Source organism: Neoarius graeffei, chromosome 12 (genome assembly GCF_027579695.1).
Source record: "Neoarius graeffei isolate fNeoGra1 chromosome 12, fNeoGra1.pri, whole genome shotgun sequence".
Classification (NCBI taxonomy): Eukaryota; Metazoa; Chordata; class Actinopteri; order Siluriformes; family Ariidae; genus Neoarius; species Neoarius graeffei.
The window spans coordinates 5741060-5766410 of record NC_083580.1 but is presented as its reverse complement, the minus strand read 5'-3'; the positions used below and the strand labels follow the sequence as shown (position 1 = coordinate 5766410).

Genomic DNA, 25351 nt, shown 5'->3' with positions numbered 1-25351 from the left:
TTTCCTCCCTATAAGTGGGGGGGGACCGAACGAGGTGAATTTAAATATGACTCGTCCCACCCTCTATCTGCGCCCGTGATTATGCGCCATGTTGTTGTAACTTTTTTTGAGAGACCCGCCGCCTACTTCAGCGCAGAATAGTGACGTTTGTGGCTTGTTGATGACGTGAAAGTCGGATGAATGCGACCTGGCGGTTCAGACTGAAGTCACATATGAAAAGAGCGGATAGGAATCGGAATTAGCACCACATATCCAAACGGCCTGGGTCGGATTTGAAAAAATCGGATCTGTCTCATTCATATTGTCAATAAAAGATCGGATACAGGTCACATATGGGCGAAAAGATCGGATTTGAGTCACTTCAGCCTGCAGTGTGAACGTAGCCTTGGCCTGCTGAGCACTGCAAGTTGCTTGAGAGCCATACTTGCTCTGCTGCTTTTCCTCCTTGTTCACCCTCTGCTGGTGTTTGTACGTGGCTGCTGCAGAGTTAATGTTCTTGCACAATGTTCTGTCCACGTCCCCAAACTTCACGTCCTCCCTTCTAAAGAGCTGCATAGCTGTCTTCCCCCTGGACATCAGCGTCTACTTGACCGTCTGTATTGCATTAAATGTTCCCACATTCATGTTGCCACTCCTTTGATCAATTACATCATTCATCAGACTAAATGAGGACACGACTCTAGGTCCATGAAAGATGGAGAGGCAACACTTAACCAGTGCACCCAGGGAGGGGTACTTGTCTGGTTTGTCGAAGACATGACCCCACCACTCCACGATGCTCTCTCCCTCCTTGAAGCTGGGGATGGTCAGGTCAACACTGAACCGCACAAGTTCCCTCTGGATATCCTGGTCTGCTGGCAAGAGGTGCCCCAGCATACCACTCAGCCTGCCGAGATATGGAAGTACCTGCAGCTTTCAGTTCTTTTTAAAATCAAGGCTGAATACTTTCTTCTTTGCTGCTGTCTTTTATTAAATCAAATTTGAGACTTTTAATTTGATTTCTTTCAGCACGGACAGCACTACAAAATGGCGTCTCCACTATACAGTGCCCTAGTGAGTAGCGAGCAATTTCGGACACAGGGATTGTCAAAAGACGCGCGCGCCCTCTTTCGAATGCTGACGTAATCAAGCCGGAAGTTGTGTTTGTTTTGATGGCAAATCAGGAAAGTTTGAAAAAAGTAGGAAATTCAGTCCGATGACTCAATCCAGCTTCCGGCGGTCTGGTCTGCGCTCTGACTGATGTGTGCACGCTCTGGCCAGCAGGAGAAGAGGCGCGAAATGATGCTGCTTGCCCTTCGCAGCGAGATGTACTCGTCGCTATGGCGTCAATATCAAAGCAGGAGGAGGCGGCGCAAACCGGCACGAACTGTCTATGGGTGCGAAGCGACCTCCTTGCCCTTTGGGTCAATATCAAACACCCCCCCCCCCCAATTTTTTTCTCATCGGATCTACACGATTCACGTAGGTCACCCATTTTGGTTTCAAAACGGCGAATTTCGCCGAAAGGTGAGGGATTTTCATGCATGTTAAGCAAATGTTTGAAAACTCCGGATCTCCTTCCTTCATGGTGGCTGCCATTTTTTTGTGCCGCACGGTGGATGCGCAGAGCGCGCGCGCACTCGGCGGAGGCAGTAGTGTGTCGGAGGGAACAGAAGCAGAGATAACGCTTATTTTGTCTCCGGTAAACCAGTCTTCTCTCGTTCAATTGCATGCTGGCATCAAAAGACACCGTTGGCTGTAAATGAACCCAAACTGAGTGGTTGGAGTGTATTTTCATACACAAATGGAGAAATGTTCGCTGAGTGTGTAATTGTGTAGCGCCACTGCAGACTGTTGTCGTTGTTAATTCATAGCATGCTCAGCTGTGTGAATGTGTCATGCACCGAAAATAAGAGATTTACAAGCCAGGAACGCCTCATGATGCAATACGCAAGAAAAGAAAAGATTTACTGCCATTTTACTTTGTATTTGAGTAAAGTGAATAAATAAAGGGTCTGTGGAAAATACATTTAATCCTGGGAACTGCATGCACAGGAGTTTATTCTGTGTTTACTCCCCCCTGGCTGGCTACTTATTTGTCATGGCTGGCTAGTATGAGCCTTAGCGGAAAGCCCTGGGAATGCGGAAATGTCAAGTTTGATTTTAGATTTACGAACCCGAAAAAAATGTCGAAAAAACGGCGTTAAAAACAGCGCTTGAAACTAACAGTGTCCCGACGTCCCGGGGACCGTAAAAAATATCATCGGGACACAAAATTATCATATCTGGGACAATCCCGGGACAATGGAAAAAAATAGATCTAGAAAAAAAGTTCTACATTAATATTATTTACAAAGCCGTAACACATACGTAGACATTCACCTAATTTGTCAATTTTAATTTTAAAACGTTAACAGCGAAAAATACATAGTAGCTACACTTTCGATGCACCTGCATCCGTAGGCTACAGAGCAGCGCATTCTGTTCTAGAATCTTCGGCCGGTGTCCGCATTATATGGACTTGGAATGGAATTGCTACCGCACACGCTGCGCCGACTCTTGCCAGAACAAAAATGCTGAAGTGGTTGAAGTGGACCGACCGCGGGGAAGAAACTGAAAGCCCAGACATAACGTCTCCGGGACCTTCAGGATCCAAAGTGTCATCGCCTGGTCTGCAGGCAACGCTAGCAACTGAATGAACTTAATGAACACTGTTAGACACGTTATAAAATACAACAGGAATGATGTGGATGATATTGACGGAAGATACCGTTCAACAGAATAAGTGAGTTTTCTTGGTGTCTTTCTAGTTCAGAAAGTTTAGTCAGTCAGCAGCACAACTAGGCTCGGACCTGCCACTATGTTGATGTTGCTAATATTTGCACCTACGTTTCGGCAGCGAAAGTTCATAAAATGGATAACGGAAAGTTCATGAAAATGGATAACGGTAATGGATAACGGAAAGTTCATAAAAATGGATAACAGTAATGGTGAAAATTATAAATTGGCCTTATAAGTGCCAACAGATATTCAAGGTATAAGTAGATGAAATGAACATAAAAGGGGTCTTATTTTCAACTAAAGTGTACTGCAGATGTAGGGAGTTGAAACATTTTCTGAATGAGCTAGTTGGCCCCTTTAAATAAACGGGTATCTATTCATACAGTGAGATCGCCAAAGTTTAATAAACTGAAAATGCAATAACTAATTTTGAAGTAGATGATGTATAGGACATGTGTCACTTGTGTCTTGTGACTTATTGTAAAAATGATATAAAGGGTTCAAAATCGCATAGTTACAAATATAATAGTAACTTCATATGATAATATTAACCACTGGTTATTTCAGAGAGGAAAAAAATGGGGACACTATTGCTTCCATTCGGGACAATACAACACAGAATTCGGGACCACTGGGGGACACAAAGAAAAAAAAAGTTAATTTCGAGCCCTGGTTAAAAAAAAATAAATAAAAAAATAAAATTCAACCGCACAAACGGCACTCGCCCGGCCGGTGGACCGGAAACAGAACATTTTTTAACAATGGCCTGAAAACGGTACACATGGTATAGAACCCCAAGTTGAAATTTGGTGCCAAGTGACTACGATTTGTGGTTGCTGAGAAAAAGGGTGTTTCGGACAGATGGACAGAGGTAAACCAGTATCCCCCCCCCCCCTCGGAGCAGGGGTATAAATAAACATAGATGTGAACACGTGGGAGAAACTGAAATTGTTGCATTTGATATAAAATCTCACTTGGACGCCTCTGACTTCCCAAACCTCACTCTGCTGTTGATACTGAAAGCCCGGGGTGATGTATTGATTGACAGCGGTGTGCTCAGTCGTGACTGTGCCAGCTTGTTGCCCTGGAAACGTCCTTCATACACATACAGGCTCGCACATCTAACAATAAATGATCCGTACAGCAAACGTTGATGTGTTTAGTATTTCAAAGGAAATCCCCCCCAAAAAATTAGACTGGGATGAGGCGATACGGCCAAGATATCTCTCTTAGAAAGCTTGATAGCTAAAAAGAGCCTGATAAGAGTCCTCCCTCCTCGGGGGGGGGGGGGGGGGGGGGGGGGGGGTGACAAAACTAGCTTCTAACTGGACAAAAAACATGTTAAATCCTAATTTTACAGCTCATTTTCCCACAATTTTTCCCCAAATACTGTAATTCCAAAGCAGTTTCGCACCAAAATATACCACGCTAAATTTCTTAATCCCCACTAAATGTTCCACACCCCAATCCGATACAGAAATTGTAATTAGACAGTAATTACAGACAAAAAAGTGTTGAGACGATATCTGCTCAACAAATCCTCTTCGTCCTTCCACTCGAGAGCAACGAGGGACATGAAACGCAACAGTTTTACTTTTCATTCAGTCCCGTTTTCCACACATCACTACTGCAAAAGATAGATTCAGATTTGCTGTCGAAATCGCAGTCTACAGAGAGTTTTACACAGGCATAAAAATGATACAAGAAGAAAACAGAGGTAAGGGGAAAATAAAAGAGAGGAAAAAATTTCGTAAATAATATAAGGCAAATTAAAAGAAATAATAGAACTTCGTAGTCATGTGAGGACTTATTTCATTTTCTTAATAACCAACACTAATAATTTACCCATATTTGTGAAGGTTGGAGTAAAAAATAAAATCTATTAACTAAAATATTCATTTTATTAAAAAATGAAAAAGTTAATAAATATTCCTTTTCTTAATAAACTTTTTTGAACATTTGCGCTTCCTCTGTTTGCTTCCCTTTTCTTTATCTTTCAGCAGTCTATAAAAAGAGAGCTCTGGGTTCTTCTTAAATCTATTTATATACAATCACACAACAGCTCTTTCCCATTTTAAATCCATTTTTTTCTGTTTTCATGGCATTAGAGCTGCGTTACTTCTGCCTATGGTGAAGTCACATGCATTATTTTCCCTCTACTGTCTAAACAACACAGTTACAGCTAAGAAAAACTATTACGCAAAGCTGCTTTGCGACAATGTCTATTGTTAAAAGCGCTATAAAAATAAACTTGACTAAGATATTACGCAGCCTGATAATAAAAACCACAATTCATTTCTTTAAACTCTCAATTCAAATCATCATAAATTTGTGTCGTGATTTATCATCTTACAATATATCGTGACATGCCTAGTTTCTACAATACACAACATACAGCATATCACTATTTATTCTATCCACATTCACTGGATATGAGCAATAGCGTGATCCAATTAGCAACTCTACTACTACGATATCAGCTCATATACCGTGAGTAGAGAAAAACAAATGGCAGTGCGTGTCGCTGAACGAACCGAGGAATAAAAACTTTACTTGAAAACAAAATCCCCAAAAAATACAAAAAAAAAAGCAATAAAATGATTTTTTTTTTATTTTTCAAGAATTATCATCACATTTTCACAAATTGCTCCTGTCATTTCACCAGTTTGATTACATTCTAAAAGGAAATTATTTTGTCGGACATTTTGTATAAAATTTTTGATTCAACTTGCAAAAAAAAAAGCTCCATTTCTCAAAATCCAGTGAATGTGGATAGAATAAAACAATTATTTCCCTCACTCTCATCGTGCATGGCTTATAGACAACTCGATTTTGTGGAACAGCTTAAATATCCAAGCATCAGAAAAAACAGCATTGTTTCATTTAAAAATAAAAGACGACGAAAAACAAATGTCAGGGGTTTTTTTTAACGATGTAGACAAAGTTGGTGATCTCAAAGTGCACCGACATAACTTATCACGATATCGATATTATAAATCAAAAATCACCCAACTGTATTTCTATTCTCAAAATATCATGATGCCTGAAGTCATTTCTACAATACACAAAATTAATTTAAATTTGCATTTCTGAATACGATATTTTTAAAAACTGTTTTAAAAAAGTTATGGACAACTAATGCTTTAGAATGTTAGACTGCTCCCTCTTTTTTTTAATTATTATTATTTTTAACTTCTATGAAGAAGCCACAGACACATTTGCATTCAGCCATGTATAGAGTTTTCTGGAAAGTTCAGTAAAATTCAGAACATTGTCTCCCAAAAACAAACAAACAAACAAACAAACAAACAAACAAACAAACAAACAAACCCAAGAGTGCTCTGATGCCCCTTTTCCATCAAAGCAGTTCCAGGGCTGGTTCGGGGCCAGTGCTTAGTTTGGAACCGGGTTTTCTGTTTCCACTGACAAAGAACTGGCTCTGGGGCCAGAAAAACCGGTTCCAGGCTAGCACCAACTCTCTGCTGGGCCAGAGGAAAGAACCGCTTACGTCAGCGGGGAGGCGGAGTTGTTAAGACCGACAACAATAACAAGACCGCGAAAGATCGCCATTTTTAAGCGACGAGAAGCAGCAGCTGTACAAACGCGAAGTCATTTATTATTATTATTATTGTTGTTGCTGCTGCTGCTTCTTCCGTGTTGTTTTTGCTTCGATATTTGCACCAAGGTTTATGCAAACGTAGCGACGTAACTGACGTATACAGCGACGTAATGACGTATACAATGGCGTAACTGACGTATACAACGACGTAACTGACGTGTCTTCCCTTAGCACCGCGAGCGATGGAAAAGCAAGCTGGTTCTCAGCTGGCTCGCAAGTTGAACGAGTTGTGAACCAGCACCAGCACTGGCCCCGAACCAGCCCTGGAACTGATTTGGTGGAAAAGGGGTATGAGAGCACAATATCCCCCGCTGGCAACTCAGCCATAACTCTGGTAAAATGCGACCGAATTGAACGAAATTGCAATATGCATATTACCGACATATAACAAACAATCCTGTGAAGTTTCGTGAAATTCCTCCAAAAAAAAAAAAAAAAAACAGTGAGAGGAGTTGATTTCAGAAGGAGGAGAGTACCCTTCCTCGGATGGACGGACGTCACCACAACATAATCCCCCTTCAGGCCTTTCGGCCAGCAGGGGATTTAAAAAAAAAAAAAAAAAAACCACCAGGATGTGACCCTTCTAAACAACAATGAATATCTTGCATTTGGATTTTGGTTTGAAGGGTCACATGATCAGATGTGCAAAACTCTCAATTGAAAAGTGTGTGTTAAATCCATTACGGCTCGTTCTGCTTTGTGGTAAAAGAGGGAGTTTGGTGAATAGACGTGCGGAGGGATGGGATGACGGCAGGACGGACCCCCCACACACACACCCATAGTGCACAACAACAGCGCTGCTGTTTTCAGATGACAATCTGGTGAAGGAGATTTGTGTTTCTCACTGTCTACATGTATTCAGTACTGTTTTGTTGTATTGCGCCAACAAAACAGCTTCAATGCTCCTCGGTACCAATTCGATGCGTCTCTGGAACAATAAACAACGTTCTTCCGGAACATTTTGAAAGCGTTGTCTAATAAACCCCCTCGTACGTGTGTTAGTTTGAGATGTGATGAGCGATTGTGAAGCTCAAGGCGTCTGATTTACATCCTCCTCAAACCGTTCAGTGATCTCACATGCCCTGAGGATTTAAAAGGGCTGTGGGAGAAGTCATCCTGGAAGAGACCACACCCATCAGGATAGCAAGGTTTCATGATAAGATGAAGGATGAAATCAAATCCGTGTCTTACAGTTAGTCAGAAAAGCATATCGTGAAATCATCATGATATTAGTATCGATGATATGACATCATATCGCATGTTCACACACACACACACACACACACACACACACACACACACACACACACACACACTAAGCACTGCCTGTTTATTCACATGAACACAAGCGCATTATGTTCAGACAATGTCTGGAATGCCATTGAGAGGCTCACTAGTCACCACACACACACACACACACACACACACACACACACACACACACACACACAACTACACTTCTAAACTCTCCTCTATAATAAAAAAAAAATAATAATGATGATGATAATAAAATTAAAGGTGTTGAATTTTGCCCAACAAAATCCCATACCACAGATTCCTGGGGGGAACAAATTAGACTTTCAATACAAACATACTTCTCCTGACAGCAGCGACAAGAAATAAAACCCTCATGGACATGCCGTTACAGGAAAACAATCAATCAATCAGTGACCGGGTGGTCTTTGCCAATCATTTCCCAACAACACCCCATCCTGAAGTGTTTTATTCCTCTTACACCACAGCAAATTTTCAACAACTACACAAAAATCGTACTTTTTTTTTTTTTTTAACCCGTTTAGTGATATACCACCATAAACGTACATATTGTTACCTCCGCCAAGGAGGTTATGTTTCCGGTAGCGTTGGTTTGTCTGTTGGTTGGTTTGTCTGTTAGCAACAGTTATGAACGGATTGCTCTGAAATTTTTTTCCAGATGCGTGACTGGGCAGAAGTAACAATCCATCAAATTTTGGCGGTGATCCGGATCACCTTCTGGATCCCGGATTTTTTTTTAAAGGATTCTTGGCGGAGGGCTGCGCTCTCCGAGTGCTTTTCTAGTTCTGATTGTTGTAGCTTGTATTTCTGTTTCTTAACTGGAAGAAGACAAAAGCAGATCAGCTTGTCCTGAGGACTTTCCCATGGTGGAAAACTGTTAAGGCCAATTTATGCTGACAACCCAGTCCTCGCAGATGGCATCGCAGATGGCGTCTGCGTAGCCCCCCCCCTTCGCAGACGCTCTGCGCGCACCTCCCAAAAATTGTGACCACCGCAGAAGCCTCGCAGACAGTGTCGCAGACAAGAGGGCTCTGATTGGTCCACTCTACATCCGCTGTACACGCACTTCCGCTTCCCTACTTTCCCGGTTTGGTTTGTTTCCACGACCGGCATTTTTAAAAACACGAGCGAAGATGGAGCAGCACGAAGAGCGGTTGATCGAGGAAGTGAGGAAGTACGTACATCTATACGACTCCAGTTCTAGTCATTATAAGTAACCGGAGGATAAACACTCCACTAACCACGCCCACCAACTACTCCTAGCGATTTCGCGACTTCGCGCCTCCTTGCGTTGTGGCGGTGAATAACATCGCGCACGCCTATTACTCCCCGCTCAACGATAAATTACAACTGTCTGTGAAAAGCTATCTGCGAAAGCCTTGTCGCAAGAGCATGCAGAGGCCCTTACGAAGCGCCGACACTGGAGACTCCTTCGACAAATGATAAACATGTTAAAAAGCCTCAGAAAATAACTTGAGCATTTTTCCTTAACAAACAGCAGCAATCATGTGCATTAATAAAATCCTTTGATTTGTTTTACAGCTTTAAGATTTGTCCGAGATGCAGTTATAGAAAATTAATCACAGTCTGGCCAATCAGATTGGAGAATTCGAAAGAGCACTGAACACTTATGCCGCTTTTCCACTACAAACGTGGCTGAGTCGGGCTGAGCCGTGCCGTGCTGAGTCGAGCTGAGTGGGGCTGTTGGAGTTGCATTTCGACTACAACCGCGCTGAACCGTGCTGGCTGGAAGTGGGTGGACACATTGGGTGGAGTTAGCGAAAGTGGGTGGACGTCAGGTGATGTCGTTAAGCAGCGCAAACAGTGACATCAGTGATCTTTTAAGCGGTAGTCTCACGACCCGAATAGTAAACAATAAACAAGGAGGACATGAAGTCGTTAGTGTTGCTGGTCTTGGTGCTGTGGCTTGTTGTCACCGACAACGCCAAGAGATACTGGCAAGAGCGTATAGATGAGGCGAGGCGCATAAGGCTTCAGAAATTCTCGTAATTCGTAATTCTTCTCCTTCCGGGTTTGCGGTGTTTACAGATCCCAGCGTGCTCGCGGGGCGTGTTTGGGCATGTGAGGACACTCCTCCTCACCAATCAGTGCACAGGGGAGTGTCTGCTCACGCCCCCAACCTCACTCGGCTCGCTTTGGCTCGCTTCAGCCCCACTCCAAAACGGTGCGAGTTTTAGGGGCTAAGCAGGGCTGAAGCGAGCTGAGTCATGCTGGTTTTTGGTAGTCGAAATGCGAGCCGTGTCGGGCTGAAGTGAGCTGAAGCGAGCTGAAAAAGGGTAGTGGAAAAGGGCCATTAGAGATTTAGATGGAATTTCTGACATTTATAGCCAAAAATATGTTTAGAAAGAAGAACTGATCCCCCCCAATTTCAGTTTTTTTCCGATGGAGCTCAGTTTCAGAATCCGATTTTACTGAAATCTAGTCGGTTTTATAATAATCTGGATAGCACAAGATCACTCCTCAACCTGGGCTTTTTTTTTTTAAATTAATGGTTCACAATACTCCCATGCTCCAGCTGCGTGTTCTGGCAGATTAATAGGCTACAATGTCTAATCGCCCGAGTTCTCATGTTTCACTGGAGCGGAGCAGTAAAGCAGCCACCCAACACCACCCAGATCATTCACTTAGCCGACATTAAAGCATAAAGCGAGCACTTAACGTTATATCTGTCCTCAGTGGTTTGGCAGAATTCACATTCTTCGCTACAACATGCTCCTTTTTCTCACGCCCACGAACACGGAACAAAATTAACTTCTGACCTACTAGCCAAACTTAAAAAAGTGTTGACTGCAAAGTCATCCGAAATTCTCCCCCCCCATCTCATGGATGGTATTTTCCTCTGTATTGCAAGAACAAGATCATGCGGACGAACAAGATGTGATCATTTTGATATCCTGAGTGTCACTTTTCTCTGTTTTGGGACCCTTTTCCTCCCTCTTGAGGTAAACAGTCCGGCCTTAAGGAAACAGGAAACAGCTGAACACGAAGGAGGAGCTTTAACTAATTAACATAACTATGGAACTGCGTCACACCGAGATGGCGACGTGCAGAAAACATCGTGACTCTGGCTACATCCACACGACAACGGCAACGAGATGCTATTTAAAAATATATCGCGTCCAAATGGGCAACGATCAGTAAAATATCAGGTCCATATGGCAACGCAATGCTTGCTGAAAACGATGCAATACACATGCCACACCTCTAGGGGCGCTGTAAGACGGTCCCTTCGGAGACACCAGAACAATAGAAGAAGTAACGACGCATGCGCATAAACTATTATGCGTGAGACTTCATATTAGCCACAAAGTCAGGAAAATCTGTTTGTAAAATTATATTATAATGACCAAATACAATGAAAAGTATTTTTCCAGTCTCACCTGTGAAAGGTAATCCCATGTGATCTCGTTTGGACAGAAAACCTGTTGGTACAGTTAAACGCAGCTAATCTTTATTCTCCGCTTTGACCTATCCAAAATGGCGGCGAGGATGACGTATGATTCTACGCGGAAGGCGGCGTCTTCAATGGTCTGGAATAAATTGAATGATACACGTTGATGGATTAATTTGTTGTTTCTCACCTGTGAAAGGTAATCCCATGTAATCTTGTTTGGATGGTAAACCTGTTGGTACAGTTAAACGCAGCTAATCTTTATTCTCCGCTTTGACCCATCCAATATGGCGGTGAGGATGACGTATGATTCTACGCGGAAGGCGGCGTCTTTAATGGTCCGGAATAAATTGGATTAATTTGCTCCTCTACGCCCTTTTTGAGGAATGTATTGTCGGACTTAAATCAACATCTGAAGAGGCGAGATCGCTCCTTTTTTCCCCCTATTTTTGCTGGCGGGATTGCACCATTATACAATAAATATTCACAGTGAAAATATTTTGTAAGCGCGTTTCATGAACCAAGTTATAGGATTTGTTGACAACTCGCATCGCAATGAGAAGATCATTGGCACTACTGGTGTTAAGAATCAGACCATTTCATAAATGAATATTTTGCTGTAGAGCTGCAGTGTTTGTACAATTGCATGTTTTTGCTTCACTATTACTGTCACTATTCTGCTTCTTGCATTACTACTGTGAACTAACACTGAACATAATAATAATAATAATAATAATATCCAAGCTCGTGTTTCACTCTCACTAGTGCTCTGTAAGGCTTTTTCCTGGTGATATTCGTTACACTTCTACCCGGCGTGAAGCACTCACAGTCATGTGGTTGTGACGTCATCGTAAACAAATCCATTCTACTCATCCAGACGACTTCACAACGGCAACGTTGCCAGATCTTTCCACTCTGGAACCCGTTCTCAAAAAGATTGCGTTTTGGGCACCCAAAACGCCGGTGCCGTGTGGACGCCAGGCCTAAACGATAAGCAATTGTATCGGAGTCACCTGAATCCGTTGCCGTGTGGACAGGGCCTCTGTATCGACCTCGGAGAGTTTTGAGTTGCAGGGATGTAATTTGTAATTGAATAGATCCGTGAAACAAAAGACGAATATATCTTTTCCTGTTTGTGTTCTTTCGTTTCTTTCTCTGTAAGATCAAAACATTAGGTGTATAATAACTCCATACTTGCTACCGTGGAGTCGAGCCCATGCGTTCTAAAGGCCAATTTATGCTGACAACCCAGTCCTCGCAGATGGCGTCTGCGTAGCCCCCTGTCACGCCCAGCCCCTTCGCAGACGCTCTGCGCGCACCTCCCAAAAATTGTGACCACCGCATTAGCCTCGCAGACAGCGTCGCAGACAAGAGGGCTCTGATTGGTCCACTCTACATCCGCTGTACACGCACTTCTGCTTCCCTATTTTCCCGGTTTGTTTTGTTTTCACGACCGCCATTTTTAAAAACATGAGCGAAGATGGAGCAGCACGAAGAGCGGTTGATCGAGGAAGTGAGGAAATACGTACATCTATACGACTCCAGTTCTAGTCATTATAAGTAACCGAAGGATAAACACTCCACTAACCACACCCACCAACTACTCCTAGCGATTTCGCGACTTCGCGCCCCCTTGCATTGTGGCGGTGAATAACATCGCGCACGCCTATTACTCCCCGCTCAACGATAAATTACAACTGTCTGCGAAAAGCTATCTGCGAAAGCCTTGTCGCAAGAGCATACAGAGGCCCTAAGGCTAAGATAGCTAAGCGCTAGCTAGAATGATTTGGTCATCTATCCAGAAAAATGACGCTTCCTTGAACTTTGCTCTATCTTGCAGTTACACTCACTAGGCAGGCTTTCCTTTTCTTTTCCGCTGGAGGGAGAGCAGAGTTCGCGGCGTTTTACCACGCCGACTTGTTTTGGTTAAAAGTAGGTCAAACATGCCCCACGGTGGTCACATTGCTTGCTTGCTTTGGCGATCTCTGGAATCGAAAAATGCGGGACGCTTTTTATCTCAGCAAAACATTTACACACAGGATACACAAGGTGCGACAGGGAAACACCTCAAAACTCCAACAGCGATAGAAATAGAACATTTTGCCCAGAATTCTTTGACAGCAATATCTTGAAAACTAACCCAATTCCATGTGACAAACACGTCTTTGGAGAGCACCTTGGATGGAGGTCACGTGCTCAAAGGGAAAGGGATGGACTCCTTGGTTGGCTCAGACTGGGAGATGTTCGAAAGGACTTCTGTAGATTTAGGGGAAGCCATGAACTAATGGTTAGAGAAGCAGTTTTGGGACAAAAAGGTTGCTGGTTCACGTCCCTGAACCAGCAGGAATGGCTGAAGTACCCTTGAATTAACCCTAAGAGCGTCTGCTAAATGCCTGTAAGGTAATGTAACGTAACATCACCGCTCTAACCGCCGTATAATTGATGTGAAAAGGAGCAGCCGTGACAACACCAGCACCCTTCTGAAAAGTTCAGAGATTTTCATCGAGAAATGCTTTTTCCTATTTTTCCCCCTAAAAGTTTGAGTTTTTTCTTCACTGAAAATTTATAGGTTGTAATTTCACGCCGAGGACAGAAAAACTTCAGGCAGGATTCATTCGTTTACACACACGTTAATTCAGAATCTGCAGACAACTTTCCATGAAAGCACCTCAGAACCCTGAACCATCTCTGCAAAGAACATCTGAGGAAGAAAATCCAGTAAAATTGCTCCTCTAATTTGATGTCCAGATAAATATTTCACAACAAGGTAAAGGGTTTTACCAGACGACAGTGTTTTTTTTTTTTTTTTTTAATTTCATAGACAGCGCCATCACTTTAAACACCGGTGTAACAGGTATGGGCGTGGCTTAGCATCTCTCTCTCTCATGTTTCTCTTTCCCTGTGTCTGAAATCACTCCCTGCTCACTATGTAGTGGACTATATAGCGAGTTCACCATTTTGTAGTGCTGTCCGAACGTATAGTGAAAATTATTACACCCGATATAATGCACTCATAGTATCCTACAATGCATCGTGAACAGTAGTGCACTGTACAACTGATGGTCACTAACCATCATGCACTGCGGTCGCACTGAAAGGGAAAAAGAAAAAAAACAAACATGTTGGGGTGAACAGACGGAGGAAGAAACACATTATAAACGGACATTCAGGTACAATTAAAGATAGTAAAGATGTAAAAGTTACAGTGCAGAGCGAGGAATTAATCAAAAGCCTCAAATTTGATTTAATAAAAGTCAGCGGTGAAGAAGAAAAGTGTTCAACCTTGATTTGAAAGAACTGAAAGATGCAGCAGACACAAAGCAGTTTGGATTTATTAATGTGGGAAATACGCTCAGTAGAACATGGATTTATTATTTTGAAAACCCACCAGCCAACTGGGCGGCACGGTGGTGTAGTGGTTAGCGCTGTCGCCTCACAGCAAGAAGGTCCTGGGTTCGAGCCCCGGGGCCGGCGAGGGCCTTTCTGTGTGGAGTTTGCATGTTCTCCCCGTGTCCGCGTGGGTTTCCTCCGGGTGCTCCGGTTTCCCCCACAGTCCAAAGACATGCAGGTTAGGTTAACTGGTGACTCTAAATTGAGCGTAGGTGTGAATGTGAGTGTGAATGGTTGTCTGTGTCTATGTGTCAGCCCTGTGATGACCTGGCGACTTGTCCAGGGTGTACCCCGCCTCTCGCCCGTAGTCAGCTGGGATAGGCTCCAGCTCGCCTGCGACCTTGTAGAACAGGATAAAGCGGCTAGAGATAATGAGATGAGACCAGCCGACTGATCTGGCACGTTTTAATTATGCGACAGTAATGACGTAAATAACGGCGCGACGAAGTAGTGTCCGAAAGTGTTATATTTTACTAATGAGCTCACTATATAGTCCTCTATATAGAATTCCCTAGATAGTGAGTAGAAAGTAGTGAATGAGTCAGTGCGTTTACATGCACATCCAAATCGAGCTGCTGTCGGTAATCGAGCTAAGGGTCCCAGCAGGGGTGCCAGAGAAATCCAATCCTACATGCACACAAGGAAATCGAGCTATTGTGTGAGGTACATTGTGCACCCGAGCCACAGGTGGCGCTACACGCCCCATCGTGTTGGTACACTTCTGGTTGTCGTCATGAAGAAGAGCTATTCAAGAGTGTAAACAAAGTTATCCGTGTTTACAAGTTCCGTGCTCAAGCTGTTAGGCTTGCTCTAACAGACGGTATGGCTACAAACTGTCCGGCACAGACCACTGTTTTGTAAGACAACTTATTTTGCACAATTGTATATTTTTCTAAAGTCCATTTTTTGCTTACAAAAAATATTTTTTTTTGCTTACAATTTAACTTATGTCTTAATAACCACACAAAAAGTTCAATTGTTTTGTTTCTATTGACATTCTTCAGATGTTGGACATACATACATACATACATAATATGTATGTATGTACGTGTATATATATATATATATATATATATATATATATATATATATATATATATATATATACACACACACAAATACAATACAATGACTTGTTTATGTACACAATTCACAGCTATGCAACAGCTGTACAGATGTATTTGGTGATACAGTAAGGCCCAATCCCAATTCTAATTTCTACCCCTCCCCCTCCCCCTTGGCCCTTCCCCTTGAAACTGAGCTACAAGGGATAGGGCTTGAAATTCAACCCCTACGTATTGGGATAGCCCTTCAACGATCGCATACGTCATCGCGTACCTCCGTCAGCGTTTACGTTAGCAAAACGCGACCAAATGCGTCATTGGCTGCGACCAGCCGCTACAGTCAGAGCCAGAGATCTCTGCTGGCAGGGTGTGATTTGTTAACTAACACCACTGAATGGGATATCTTTGGCGCTTCGTGCACCACATCCGACAGAATGAGGTGTCAGAACACTCATGTAAACAATAAAAGCGAGAATAACAGAACAAAACGTACGCAGTCAAGCAACCAAAAACAATACTCACTCCCAAAGCTTTTTAGCAGCAGCTTGGATTTCAGAAATTGCTGCTCATTCTCAGCTCGAAAGCGAATCAAGCGGCGTGTTTCCTCTGGATAACAACTTAAAACACGTAAATAATGGAGAAAATACATTTATGACAATCTTTCGCCGCGGGAACCGCCATCTTTCTGAAATCCGCATGAAATCTCGCTGAAATCCGCATGGCATTGTGGGAAATCACTCAAACCCCTTCGTTCGGAGTCAGCTCCAGGAAAATCTCCGTTTGGAGGGGTACAGAAGCCCTACCCCTTCCCCTACCCCTCCGCGTTAACTGGGATTGGGATACCCCTACCCCTTCACGTGAACGCGCAAAATGGAGGGGAAGGGCCAAGGGGTTGGTCCAAGGGGTGAAATGGGATTCGGCCTAAGTGAGCTAAACTTTAGCAGTGCAAACAATGCCACAAAAAGAAAAGATGCCGTTGTCATGCCAACCGAGGCTGTTGTGTTTCCTGCTTGTGGTCTCGTCACTCGTCACTTCCGGAAGGGGCAGTGCTGAAGTAAGTAGCTCGACTACGTAGCTCGATAGGATATACATGCACTAAGTAGCTCGGCTAAAATCGCATAATCTAGGTCGTGTAGCTCGATTACGAGAAATCAAGTTTGGTTCGATTTCAGCCGAGCTAAGGTGTTTCCATGGCATTTAGAACTTCGATTTCAGTCGAGCAACGGCAGAAATTCGATTTTCTCTATGTGCATGTAAACGCACTGATTGAGTGATTTCAGACACAGGCCCCCTCTCTCTCTCTCTCTCTCTCGGTGTGTGTGTGTGCACGCAAGGAGTTCAGCAAGTGTTCCACAGGCTTAAGCTCCACATTTGTTTATTTAAGTTACTTATCATCATGTGACTGCCAAAGGGAACAAGCATCAGCAAATAAAAGCTTACACATGTTCTTACTCCAGTGCCAAAATTCAACTACCGTGACTCATTGGTTGTGATTGATAGGGACTTTAAACGTGTCTATCCATCATGATCCAGTAAAACCACATATACATCCATCCTTTCATGTCGGTGTGTTCGGCGTCATGGTAACGTTGACAATAGCACATCACCCTATTCACATGCTCAGCTATTTGGGCAATCGTTCCAGCACAACATGCGTCCTTTTAGCCACACAGTACATTATTATTATTATTATTATTATTATTATATCTATTGCTCACTGAACACTCCTTTCTTTATACTATACCCAAGTAAAGTTTACAGCTGAACCCGAATCCTCAGTCTGCACCAACGCAAGTCAATTCCCTCCACCCCACCGTTTCTGTACATCCTGCTCCGTTTGCATACTACGGCCGTAGTAGATCATCTGGATCCCACTGGACTTTATTCAATGCCTACTGAGTATCCGGATGCTTTACTGAAAACGATGACGCTGTGTTTTTGCGACCGAATTACTGACACCTACATAATCTGAATGCGCACACTGTACAGCAACCGGCAGCAAATTTAAAACAAGGGAAAAAAAGGAAACAACAAAAAGAAAAGCAAGCAGTGGCGGATATCACTGGAAATTGCGATGAATTGCACGTCATATTTGGTCTCGTACGCTTTACACGTCTTGCGGAGGTTCACGTGTTGTAGCATCTCGTTAAAGGTGTCATTCCACGACAAACCGTTTAATACTTGCTCTTTTTGAAATACCATAGGTCACTCCGAGTTGCGGGCGGCACGGTGGTGTAGTGGTTAGCGCTGTCGCCTCACAGCAAGAAGGTCCGGGTTCGAGCCCCGTGGCCGGCCAGGGCCTTTCTGTGTGGAGTTTGCATGTTCTCCCCGTGTCCGCGTGGGTTTCCTCCGGGTGCTCCGGTTTCCCCCACAGTCCAAAGACATGCAGGTTAGGTTAACTGGTGACTCTAAATTGACCGTAGGTGTGAATGTGAGTGTGAATGGTTGTCTGTGTCTATGTGTCAGCCCTGTGATGACCTGGCGACTTGTCCAGGGTGTACCCCACCTTTCACCCGTAGTCAGCTGGGATAGGCTCCAGCTTGCCTGCGACCCTGTAGAAGGATAAAGCAGCTAGAGATAATGAGATGAGACTCCGAGTTGCATATGCATGCTGCACGTGAAAATGTTCTTCTACCCCCATTCCCCGTATTAGCCTATGAAAGAAAATAGACGGAAAAACGAGCAAATCAGAAAAAGCCCTACGAACTTGCGTCACTTCGAAAATTAGTAGTCATGGCCTCGCCCATAACCCACTGGAGGGAGCGTCACAGTGCTGTTAGCCAATCAGAAGCGATATGTTTGCATGTCATGAATATTCATGAGTAAGAGCTGAAATCCTGTCGTTCTCTCCCCACCCACTCCTCCACAGCCTGAAACAGGAGCACCACAGCATTTTTTTTTTTTTTCACCAAAACCAGCTCACAGGGCATTCATTCATACTAGAGACCACCGCACAATTAATGACAAAACGATGCAATGACACCTTTAAATATATCCAGGTGGGAATACACGACACCCGTTCCTTTACCGTTACGGAAGGCCGGGTGGGAATGAAAATTCGTCGTCTATGCTGTCGTTTTTACCGGATACATGAGCAGGCTTCGGATGGGAAAAGGGCTTTAAAAGACTCTCACTAGGAGTAGAGTGAGCAGGGGCACAGCAAGCCTGAATGAGGCAGTGTCCGTCTTGGCGTCTGAAAAGTAACCGGTCCTGACAGTAACTAGCTGTTTATCCATGCATGATGCATCTTACTGGTGCATGTTATTTATTCTGGTCATAATTGTGTTTTATTTTTCCTCTGTTGTACAGTAGGTGAGCGTGTGGTGGTGCCACCGTGGGTATTTTACGTACGTGTATGAATGTGATGATGGGAGATGTAACATACCGTACTGTATTCCCAGATTCTAACACTAATGGTGCTCACTAGTAATATTTAACTTATGCCGCTTTTCCACCACCAACGCGGCTGAGTCGGGCTGAGCCGCGCGGTGCTGAGTTGGGCTGAGTCGAGCTGAGTGGGGCTGTTGGAGTTGCATTTCGACTACAACCGCGCTGAACCGTGCTGGCTGGAAGTGGGTGGACACATTGGGTGGAGTTAGCGAAAGTGGGTGGACGTCAGGTGATGTCGTTATGCGGCGCAAACAGTGACATCAGTGACCTTTTAAGCGGTAGTCTCACGACCCGGATAGTAAACAATAAACATGGTGTCGTTAGTGTTGCTGGTCTTGGTGCTGTGGCTTGTTGTCACCGACAACGCCAACAGATACTGGCAAGAGCGTATAGATGAGGCGAGGCGCATAAGGCTTCATAATTCTCGTAATTCGTAATTCTCCTTCTTCCGGGTTTACGGTGTTTACAGATCCCAGGGTGCTCGCGGGGCGTGTGTGGGCATGTGAGGACACTCCTCCTCACCAATCAGTGCACAGGGGAGTGTCTCCTCACGCCCCTAGCCCCACTCGGCTCGGTTTGGCTCGCTTCAGCCCCACTCCAAAACCGTGCGAGTTTTGGGGGCTAAGCAGGGCTGAAGCGAGCTGAGTCGTGCTGTTTTTAGATAGTCGAAACGCGAGCCGTGTCGGGCTGAAGTGAGCTGAAGCGAGCTGAAGTGAGCTGAAAAAGGGTAGTGGAAAAAGGCCAATAGATGCAGCATGCATTCCCTTTAGATAACTGCACAATGCACTTTTTTCACATGCAATACTGGATACACACTTTGCTAGGAAACCAAAGATGGCTATGGGGACTTGGGCGTTGTTTGATATAAGCATAAAACAGTTTTAGGGTTCATTATCGTTTGACTATGGTCATGAGCTTTGGGTAATGACCGAAAGAACAAGATCGTGGATACAAGTGGCCGAAATGAGTTTCCTTCGCAGGGTGGCTGGGCGCTCCCTTAGAGATAGGGTGAGAAGCACAGTCACTCGGGAGGAGCTTGGAGTAGAGCCGCTGCTCCTCCACATTGAGAGGAATCAGCTGAGGTGGCTCGGGCATCTTTTTCGGATGCCTCCCTGGGGAGGTGTTCCAGGCATGTCCCCCCGGGAAGAGGCCCCGGGGAAGACCCAGGACACACTGGAGGGACTATGTCTCTCGGCTGGCCTGGGAACGCCTCGGTGTTCTTCCCGAGGAGCTGGCCGAGGTGTCTGGGGAAAGGGAAGTTTGGGCTTCCATGCTTAGACTGCTGCCTCCGCGACCCGGCCCCGGATAAGCGGAAGAAGACGAGACGAGATTATCGTTTGACTTAATATGAAATGGATAATAACCTTCGATCTAGCTGATCATGGAGGCAAACCCATTCGCGTTTAGCTAGCTCATATTCGTGCTGTTTTTGTTTGTCAGGACAGCTTGAGTGCTTTTTGGATGATAACACAAATCTAGAGGCATCATGCAAAACTAGTCAAGAAAGGTGGTATCGTCAGCATAGCAGAAGATGGAGCAGACGATTTCCCGCCAAATCAGAATGACAATGACATGCTAAATCGGTTCACAGATTGGAAATAATAAGGCTCTATGATCAGGTACCCACCGTTGTGAAGTCAATGCGTGGAATGAAAATAAGAAGGTGACCCGTCCAGTAATGGCAGCAAATCAAAACCAGACCACGATTCGGTAAGACAACTTTTAGTCTATTTCTGTTCAATTTATTCATTATTTGAAACAATCAGACACACAAACCGATTGATCAGATTGTTTCATTCGGTCGTGGACCGAGTGTCTGGCGCTAAAATTGTTCACTGGACTGAGGGGTCATTCTATGTCAAATCTCCGAATCCTCCCACTCGACCATCTCAGATTTGGCTGAAAAAATTCCAGGAGGTTCACACACTTCCCAATAGGAAAAGTCCCAAATTTTAGCTCCCAACTCCTTATAGTTTTGCGACTCACCTCGGTCCCGTTTTGAGCAGAGGTTTTTGGGGAGCCACTTTGAGATTGCTGTTTCCAGAAAAGTATTTAAGCTAGGGCCTTCAAATTTTCAAGGATCAAAATCTGGCACCAGTACGTGTAGAATATGGACTTTTACACGTGTGCTTTTGGTTCATCATAGAATTCTGGGGGCTCAAATTTGCTCGGAAATTCTACACTACGCTCTGTGGCAGCATATTTGAAGGACTGTGGAAAGTGCAGTTTCAAAGACAGAGGCTTGATATTGCACAGACACCTTCCCATATATACTGCGTACTTTGTCTTCTAAAACTGCCCCTCTGTGATGAGCGGTTTGGAAGATATTAAAGTTTAAAAATGGAAAAAATTAACTTGGTGACATTTTTGGCATGTTATAGCAAAAAAATGACAGCATCCACCAACATAAAATTGACTGTTTTAGAAAGATTAGACGTCTGTTTTTAACATATCCAAAATTTGTGATGGTGTTCTGCCTTATTTTTGCAAAATGATTTTTTTGAAAATATGGTGTTCGCAAACACGCACAGCATTCATGGCCTATGAAAGCATTTTCAAACGCTAACAAAATGCCCTGAATTTATGACGCACAGCTTAAACTCAACAAAATGCTTCATTTGGCTCATGGTAAACTATACCTGAAGGATACCCTACATGCAACCTTTAGATACTGAAATATTGGAGCTCCAATATGGGTGAAAACTGAAACTTGTTTTCATTACAACATTTCTGTTGTACCATAATTTAGAAGAAAAAGCAACCTGTATGCTTCAGTTAGTATTCATCCAGGAGAAGAAGTCTTTAATCAATTCTAGTGGACTGTCAATATGATTTATTTCATTTAATTACCTTGAAAATGTGAAGGACCTAGCTTAAATACTTTTCTAGATACGGCAATCTCAAAGTGGCTCCCCAAAACGAGTCCGAGGTGAGTTGCAAAAATATTTTTTTATGACAAAACTTTAAGGAGTTGGGAGCTAAAATTTGGGACTTTTCCTACTGGGAAGTGTGTGAACCTCATGGAATTTTTTCAGCCAAATCGGAGATGGTCGAGTGGGAGCATTCGGAGATTTGACATGGAATGACCCTGAGGTGTTTGAATGAGGTGGGGTTTACATTAGACCGTATCAGCGGATCATCATATTAACGTTTTTAAAACGATTAGTGTGCACACAGCAACGCCAATACACGATTCGCGTGCACATAGCAACGCCAATACACGGATACGCTCGGCTCTGCAGGCATCCTGCGCTCCAAATCACTCCGCCCTGAACAGCGAGTGCCCTCTGGAGGGTGCGCACTCCGGCCCTGCGCAGCTCACAGAGCGCGCGAGTATAGCGCACGAGCAGTGATTCAGGACTGAGCCGCTGTGTGTGTGATCTCAGTGCATGTCGGGCATGCGCGTCAGTTACCACTTGCAAGTGGAAGGATGGCAAGTCTAAAGACAATCATAACTACACAATGGGCAGTATTTGCATCAGTATTTGCAGTATTTTCATACTTTTATACTCTTTAATGAAAGGTGATACAAGGCGGAAGTCCACGCCGTTTTTCAGCAGTCGCGTCACATGACCAACGCCAGCGAATCAGGAAGGTGGATGTCACAGTGACGTTGTCCAATGACGACGCCAGCTAGAGCTCAGCACAGCGTATCCGCGTATTCTCAATGTTTACACAGCACCGGACCAGACACGATTTGGATTGAATACGTGGACCCTGGCGGATTCCCGTTTCCCGGCGTTTTAATGTAAACGGACAGTGCATCCGCGAAGAAAACGAGACAGATACGGTCTAATGTAAACTTGGCCTGAGACAGTCCCAATGTTCACAACAGCCGACCTCCACCACACAACTCCATTCTTCTACACTCAAAAAAAAAAAAAATCCTTCTTCGTACTGTAAATTTTAATATGCAAATGTTTGTAATGATACCATTACTATGCAAATTACTTTATGATGTCATCCGGTGATTTCTGGACACTTTCTGAGCTTGCATTCATTACTTTCCCCTGAAGGGTTCAGGGAACACTGATTTGATCAACAGATGTGATGCATCCACATCATCATGGGCTTACATCCCTGCATATGGAGATCTGGGGCTGGTTCCAAGCCAGATAGAACCCACCTTATCAAACTCATCTGGCTCAGAAAGAAAGAAAGAAAGAAAGAGAGAGAGAGAGAGGTCTGAAGTAACGTGAGGTTCATATCACAGCAATGCTGGATCTCCAGGAGGAGAAGCAGGAGAAGGAAAAGGAACAGGGTTGGCCATCTATGATCTTTGCCTAGCTTAGCCGACAAGGCTAACTAGCTAACCTCAAAGCTGCGATTTATACTAATGACACCACGTGATCATCAAAACAACTTCCAGTGTAGTTAATAATAAACAGAGTAAACGATCCACGTATACCAGTGACGTCATCAGCCAAGCGGCCGGCTCATTAGCTAAACTCAGTTAGCAAACACAGCAACTAGCTTCATCATTACATTCTACACAACAGACCCACAGCCGCGAAATAACTGTCAGGTGTTTTTACATTTCCAAATTAAATACATCTCCAGCCACCAAAATTCATCATGAATCCCATTCCAGCAACAAAAACGATTTAAACGTTTTAGTCATACACCAAAACAAAACAACACAGTGACCAGTGACAGTTTTAGCTGGCTAGCTACACATTTTCCAAACAACCTGGTTTTTTTCCCCTATCCGTATTCCAACCATTCCTAGTTCCCTCGCTGCGATTCGTCAGCACATCCTCTTCGCAAACTATTCACCAATCAGAGAACAGGAGGCAGGACCTTACTAGCCTATCCTACCAAAGAAGGCGGGATTTCGTCGGAATACGGGTGGGAATAGATAACGCCCAGATACGTTGTGTTGCTACTAGAAGTTAAAATTAAAGGGATATTTAACGGACAAAAGACGGGAGAATACTCACCGGAACCGGGGACTCGAGTCGCAGAGGGATCCGCGGGACGGCCTGCTGTCTTAAACCCGCCGTGTCATGACGGAAACCGTGAGAGAAATGATGTAAGAGAGAGAAAGAGAGAGAGAGAGAGAGGGAGGGAAAAGGGAGGAAAGAGTAAAAGCTGCAGCGTCCCTGACACGCACGCGCGCGCAACACAGACACAGAATGTCAGGAGGCCGCGTGCGCGTGGAGAATCCACTGATGAATTATGGGATGTTGAGATTTGTTTGTTTATGTGACGATATGATCTTAATATCGCGATACATTTTTCACGATATTCTCATTTTGGACTCATCGATACCATTTTTTCTTCCTTAATTCTTTTCTGCTAACAAACCACTGTGTTGTTATTTATTTACAATTTCTCTCAAATTAAAAGTACACTATGTTCAAAAGTATGTGCACCCCATGACCATGTCTTCATGGAGCTCCTGTGCTTTGTGCGCAGGAGCATTGTCATGCTGGAACAGGCTTGGGCCTCTTTGTTAAAGTGAAGCAAAACTGTAAAGCCACAGCATACGGTACAACGACATTCCGGACAACTTTATGGTAACAGTTTGGGGAGGAACCACGTGGTGTGATGTTCAGGCGTCCACATACTTTGGTTCTGGACAGTGGATCATCTGTTATGAGCGATGACTGACTTGTTTTATCTTTTTTTATGAAGCTCAAATAATTTTCAGTGTGTATTTTACTTAAATGCAAGCTCTAAATTTAGGTACCGATTGCCTTGATTTTATATCAAGAGTACATAATTGGTCACATGATCATTGCCGGGGGGGAACCCAAACATGTCAACAAATTAAGCAAAATATCTTATTGACACCTTTAAAGGAACAGTCCACCGTACTTCCATAATGAAATATGCTCTTATCTGAATTGAGACGAGCTGCTCCGTACCTCTCCGAGCTTTGCGCGACCTCCCAGTCAGTCAGACGCAGTCAGACGCGCTGTCACTCCTGTTAGCAATGTAGCTAGGCTCAGTATGGCCAATGGTATTTTTTGGGGCTGTAGTTAGATGCGACCAAACTCTTCCGCATTTTTCCTGTTTACATAGGTTTATATGACCAGTGATATGAAACAAGTTCAGTTACACAAATTGAAACGTAGCGATTTTCTATGCTATGGAAAGTCCGCACTATAATGACAGGCGTACTAACACCTTCTGCGCGCTTCGGCAGCGCACTGATACGGAGCTCAGATATCAATGCGCTGCCGAAGCGCGCAGAAGGTGTTAGTACGCCTGTCATTATAGTGCGGACTTTCCATAGCATAGAAAATCGCCACGTTTCAATTTGTGTAACTGAACTTGTTTCATATCACTGGTCATATAAACCTATGTAAACAGGAAAAACGTGGAAGAGTTTGGTCTCATCTAACTACAGCCCCAAAAAATACCATTGGCCATACTGAGCCTAGCTACATTGCTAACAGGAGTAACAGCGCGTCTGACTGCGTCTGACTGACTGGG

General features: G+C 44.0%; 1 protein-coding gene across 2 annotated transcripts in view; it reads right to left on the bottom strand.

Annotated features, from left to right (window-relative positions):
* ctif (CBP80/20-dependent translation initiation factor) overlaps positions 1-24024 on the bottom strand; it is a 174922-nt gene extending 150898 nt beyond the window's left edge. For both annotated transcript variants that reach the window (XM_060935414.1, XM_060935416.1), the window contains exon 1: positions 23851-24024. The gene's annotated coding sequence lies outside the window, so the exon portion shown is untranslated. The remainder of the gene's footprint in view (positions 1-23850) is intronic.
* Positions 24025-25351: the final 1327 nt, after the last annotated feature.